This window comes from Frankliniella occidentalis, unplaced genomic scaffold, assembly GCF_000697945.3.
Source record: "Frankliniella occidentalis isolate FOCC.00 unplaced genomic scaffold, Focc_3.1 Scaffold205, whole genome shotgun sequence".
Taxonomy (NCBI): domain Eukaryota; kingdom Metazoa; phylum Arthropoda; class Insecta; order Thysanoptera; family Thripidae; genus Frankliniella; species Frankliniella occidentalis.
This window is the reverse complement of record NW_026267331.1, coordinates 99,389-105,181: the sequence shown is the minus strand read 5'-3', so window position 1 is coordinate 105,181 and position 5,793 is coordinate 99,389. Positions and strand designations below refer to the sequence as shown.

Here is a 5,793-nt window from a genome sequence, read left to right as displayed (position 1 = left end):
TCTCTCAGCGATGTGTTCGCTGCTCCAACGAATTTTGCGTTGTATTAGCGAACACTTGGATGAGACAACGAATTAGTTCGTTCTCACAACCCAACAGCGTTAGTGATTCCTATATCAACCTACGTATGAGTTGGATGAACTAATTATTTTTCTCCGTGCAGCGGGCACCTGAGCCCACATCCCACCCCTATACCGCCACCACGACCACCCCCTCCACCACCTTCACCGCCTCTCCCCGAAAACAATTGTCCCCTCGATAAGCCCGGGCGCAGGCGGGACGCACCGCAGCCAGAAGGGCCCCACTATACTGCAGCCGAGCCCTTCCAACCCCGCCGCACCGCGCCTCACCTCGGCCGCCTGCCTCCCCTAAGAGCAATCCCCACCTTGCTTTTCTCATTCCAACCCCTTCTGTTCTGGCTCGCGCTCCACTAGCGGTGCCACACTAGCCTCAGTGCCTGTGTGTGAATGTGTGTAGGCGTGTGTGTGTGTGCGGGGGTGACACTTGTGCAGAAATGGGCTATTTTCTGCCTTTGTAGAGGGCGGGGCAATTTGCGAGGGACTCGGTTGGCCGACGCCGCGCTCGGCTCCGGCCTTCCCCCACGCCAGCCACGCCGCAAAAATCTCGATTCGCGCGTAAAACTCTGCATATATAATGTTTTTTTCTCTCCGCAGATTTTGACGGCAGGAAGAAATTCGACGGAAGAATGTGCAGAATGTTGGCTGTGTGCGGAAAAGAGTGCGTATTGGGGTAAACCTCGTGATTGAGATGAAGAGGTTGGGGGAGGAGGGGGCAAAAGGGGGAAGGGAAGGCTTTTGGGCGACGACTTCTCTCGCCACAAACCACTCGGCCGCCGCCGCCGCTGCGCGCCTTTGAGCTGTATTGAGCGTCCTTTGAGCGTGGCGGGGCGTGGCGGGCGCGCGGGGAGTGGGGCTTGAGTGATGAGAGGGACGGAGGTATGGAAGGCTCGCCGGGCTGCACCCCCAGGCCGTGGCGCGGTGCGGCGCGTAAGACAAAGAGGAAGGGGGAAGAAAGGAGGAAGAGAAGGAGGAGAGAAAAGACAGAGGCGCCGCGGTGAGTGTGTGGGTGTGCGTGTATGTGTGTGTGTGTTTATGCTTATCAGCCTATATGCAAAGCCGCGGTCCGGAGATTGGCTGGGTGGCTTGCCGGCCCTGCGAGGGGCCCGCTGAGCCCCCACACACCGTCCCCGGGATTTTACCCCCTTCCTTCCACCCCTCCTTTTCTCCTCCCACCCACCCCTCCTCCAGCCCGTCACCTCGCTACGCCCCAGAATTCTATCGAATGGCGTAGCGTACTTAGTTAGACCGCCCCTCTCCACCCCTTACCCCCTTCTTACCATCATCCCTTATTCGCGTTGACGCGAGTACCTCCTCCGCCCTTTAGCTTGGTGACGTCAAAATAATGGACTATGCGAGAGCAAAATGCTTCGCTGCTGCGGCTTTGAAATTTTTGTAGTTTTCATTTCCCCCTTACGCTTATTGGAATTTTCGCGGAAGGGGGTTGAAGTTTCTTTTGCGCGCGATCGTGTGGTGTGCTATGGTATTTGTCATGCAACGAACAGCTTCGCGCAGTCCCCGAGCTGTGTGCTTGCGTTGGCTGACAGATGTGGCGGGAGTAGGGGGTCCTTCTAGGCGGCAGTGGTGCGGCGCGGGCCCTGGAGAGTGCCACTGGATTTCTATCACACCGTATAGCTTGTGGGAATTACCTGTGGGATGCTTCGATGCTCGCCGCCGCGCCGCCGTATCCATACACCCTCATCCCTGCTGCTTGCTAGAGTCGACCGTATCGGCATGAGACTTGCTCTGTAGGGGGTCACATTTTGTTGTTGATGTTTGACGGTTTTCCCCTTATAAAGTTATAGTTTTGTATTATTATTTGCCTTGTGGCACGACCACTCAGATTGCGCCCCATCTACTAAAGTATTAGTGATCACGTCTCTACTTCTCTAGGTCGAGGTTATGCGAAGTAGAAGTTTGTGGTGATGGCATAGGAAGATCAGCGTAGAGCTGCGCTGCGCGAGAGTGGTGCACTGTCTCTTTTGTGATGATCCTCTCTGTCTCTCTCTGCATTCGATATCCCCCGCCAGGCAGCTGCGGAAGGATTACTATTTCCATCCCGTGTTTTGCATACACTCGGGGGGCAGGTCGGCCCGGCGGCAGCGGCAGCGCCCTCTCTCTGTCTCTGTCCCTCGCGCTCGTTCCCCTGGACCGCGTGACGCGACCTCATCCCTCTGATCCGGGGTCGGCGATTCAGGGGCACGGCCCCGAGCCCGTGCTCGGAGCTCGGTGGAGCCACCCGGAAACGTGCAAGGTTGTCATCCCCCCCAGGGTCGAGCCCCGCGGGTCGGGTCGGCCCAGGCGAACCCGATGCAAATGAGAATGAGACACTAATCTCGAGCGGAATGGCTGCTGTGCGTGTGTGTGCGTTTGTGTGTGTGTTAGAGAGGAAGAGAGTGTCGTGTGGTTCATGGTGCGCAAGGCAAACTGCGAATTTTAATTATTATTTTTTTCATTTATTTATGATGGAGAGAGAAACGAGAGAGAGCCGAAATATGCGCGCTGTATGTATGTGGGTCATGGAGGGCGTTATATAACGTGGCTTTTCTCCCCTTCATTTGACTGACATCCGGCCCGGTGGCCGGTGTGCGCCACGCCCCGACACGCCCCGACCTGTCCCGCCCGCGCCACCACGCTCTTCACACTTTTATTCTTTTTTTCCTTTTCTCCCTCGCGCCTCCCGGGCGTCGCGTCCCTACGGCGGCGGTGGCGGGATGTAGTTCCGTCCGGGTCGCGAGGAGAAAAAGGGTTGAGGGGACACAAAGGATTTGGGATGCGGCGTGGCGTGGCCCGGGGGATGCGCGACACACACACACACACGCACACGCTCTCATATATATATGGCAGGCGGCCCAGGTGGTGTGACGACCCTATTTATGTATTCAAGAGACGACAAAAACTAAATTAGCGAATTTCGCTCTGAAATCCGACTGATGACGGTTGTGCAGTATATACGGAAGCTGCGCTCTGTAGAGATCACATCTGCATACCCGCTTCCGCCACCATTGCCTCGCCGCTGTGCAAGTATTTGAAAACATACTTTGTCACCCACCTTCCCGCTATTGAAATTTTGAAAATTTCCCATTGCACGTCTGATGTTGCAATAGTGACCACAATACAACAAAATGTACATGTCCTTGAGCTGCTTTCATAAGTCCAAGTTTGTAGAATTTTCAAATTGGCTAGATCAGATATATGTGCACAACACAAAGGTACTAAAACGAAAGCACACTAAATGTTCATTGCCTATCGAAGAAAAGTTCGTAACAAACAGTATGTACTGTTGTACCTCCTATTTATTTTATTTTTAAAAGGAGGATGTTTTCTTACGCCGTAAATTTTCTTTGGTCATGTTTGCTAATTTTTTTTTAAAGAATAATTCTAATAATAGCGCCTGTAATGTGTTCAGGTGTCTTTTTGCATTATTCCTGACGCGCGTGTGTGTGTATCCTGCAATATATATCGCGCAGCACACACGCGTCCGACATACCGGAGCCAGTCAAGTGTCAGCCCCGCACCTTATTCATATACCGGGCCTGGAGCCGCTGGAGCCACCGCTGGAGAGGCTCGCTGGAGGGAGGCAAGGGGCGTGTGCCGCTTCGTTAGGCATTGCTGCTGCCAGTTTTCTATTACCGCGGCCTGACATCTCGACGCGGGCTGTCCATATTGATTAGCGCTTTCTCTCGTCTCTCTCCTTTTTTCATTTGATTTTTCTCACTCTCTTTCACACTCGAATCATCGACGACAGCACAGCAGCAGCAAGGACGACGGTCTATGGTCGGTTTGGTGTCGCGACACGTCCACCGCATACAGCGTCGTCAGCGTGATACGGGCGTGGGAGAGAGAGAGTGATGGAAATTGGAGTGAGTGATCGGAGAAGAAAAGGGCTTGAATAAAAGGCGCGACCACGCCGCTGCTGCGCTTGACTCAATCTACCGCTGTGTTTAAATTAGCTTTACACGCAGAGAGGCCAAGCTCTGCGTCGCGATGATGCCTCTCACTCTCTTTCTCGCTCGCTCTCAAGCTTGCTGCCAAATTAATTGTCGTTGGTGTCCCTCGGGTTTTTCAGCCCTTGCGCCGCCACCGCATTGCCCCTTTTTCACCCGCCGCGCGGGGGCCCCTCTCCTCAGCCTCCCTCTGTCTCTGTCGCTCTCCGCCTCACCTTCACGGCGGCGGTGGTGATCACTTTTGCTTTATTAACGAAACGGATGAAAAATGCATGCCGGTTGGGGGCATCTGGACGCGAAAGGCGGGGAGCGCGGGGATCTCCCTCGACCGCGCACTCTGCTCTGCTTTCCTCTCACTGCGACCCCTGCTGCCCCCCCCCCCTCCAACCCTCTCTCTCCCACACACACCTTTAACAACTATCGTACCGGGAGAGAAAAGGGGTGAAGGGGTTGGCCGAAAGTGGGAGTAGTGCCTCTCGAGAGCTGCTCGCCCCCTCGAGCACTCGCCCCCCTCACCCCTCTCTCGCTTTGGTCCGGCAAATGGGGCCTCTCCACGCCCCCGCTTCGCCCTTTACCACTCCAGCAGAAGGGGTGGGGGCCCAGCTCAGACCACTGCAGCCACCCGGCACAGTTGTGCATCCGCCCTAATTTCGTGTGAGTTTGTCGCGAATTAAAAGTAAGAGGGGTGGACAAACTGCTAAAATTGAAAAAGGGGTTGGAATTGGTTGGTCTTGTTTTTAATTTATTTTACGGTGAGAAGAGGTTGCGTAATAGCTCTGGGTTCTTTGTTATTTTTCAGATGGTATTATTTTTTGGGGGGATACATTTTCTGCCTGAACTGCTTCAATTGAAAATAATTCAGATAAATCTAGAACAACGAATCTCTATGCCGCTTCAGGCGTTCCAGGCACACGCATCGCACCCCATGAAACTTTTAAAATCTGTAAAGAGTGTTTCCTATACAACACGGATAACTTGACAACTTAACATTTGCTTTTTAAAATATTGGTAATCAAAGGGTAATGTTACTATTATTTTTATATTCGAAAATATTTTCATCCTTATTACTTTTACGGTACGGTTTTACAGGAAAATCTCATCGTATTACTATGTTTCCATCCATCCATCCATCCATCCATCCATTCGCCCATCCCATCTTTACAGCTCAGGCGCCCTGTTGCTGCTGTAAAGCTGAGGGAAAAGAGTGTGTGTGAGAGAGAAGGATGTGACTCGCACACGAGTTTACTGCGGCTTATAAGCGCGAGTGAGTGAGAGAGAGACAAACAAAGTGAGTGCCGCGATATGAGAAATGATGCGACGCGTTACATTGATGCGGCGCAACTACCTTTCTTACTTGCACAAGATTCCGAGACGGAAGTAAACGAAGTGGAGTGCGCGGCTCGGCTCGAGGTGCGGGGCGCCCCGCCTTTATGTGCGGCTCCGGCTGAAAGGGGCGGAGGTTACGCCCTTCGTAAAAGTCGCGCCGATAAAAAGCCCGGGCTTATTACTGTGTTGATACTCGCGTCCGTTTTGGAGACGCTCCTGATGCCGCCTCTCGCGCCCGGAGCAGCTCGCCTCTCTTTTGCCCTTTCCCCTCTCACCGCCGCCGGTCGTTTTTGCGATGGTATGGGGATTTTCCCGCGCGGCCGCCCCTCTGCGGCTCCCCGGCACAGGGTAAATGACGAAACAGTTTATAGAGATAATATACACTCCGCTTCGAGAGGTGTATACGGTAAACACGCCGCCGGTGCCGCTGCCGCGGTCACCCCCC

General features: G+C 53.8%; 1 long non-coding RNA gene across 2 annotated transcripts in view; it reads left to right on the top strand.

The window, feature by feature from the left end:
• The window catches only part of LOC127750529 (uncharacterized), a 76,631-nt gene that overhangs the window by 56,706 nt on the left and 14,132 nt on the right, over positions 1–5,793 (top strand). The window contains exon 3 of one of the 2 annotated variants that reach the window (XR_008011732.1): positions 673–740. The exons of the other annotated variant lie outside the window; for it this stretch is intronic. This is a non-coding gene — a long non-coding RNA (uncharacterized LOC127750529). Of the gene's footprint in view, positions 1–672; positions 741–5,793 lie in introns of those variants that run through there. 2 annotated transcript variants of the gene reach the window in all.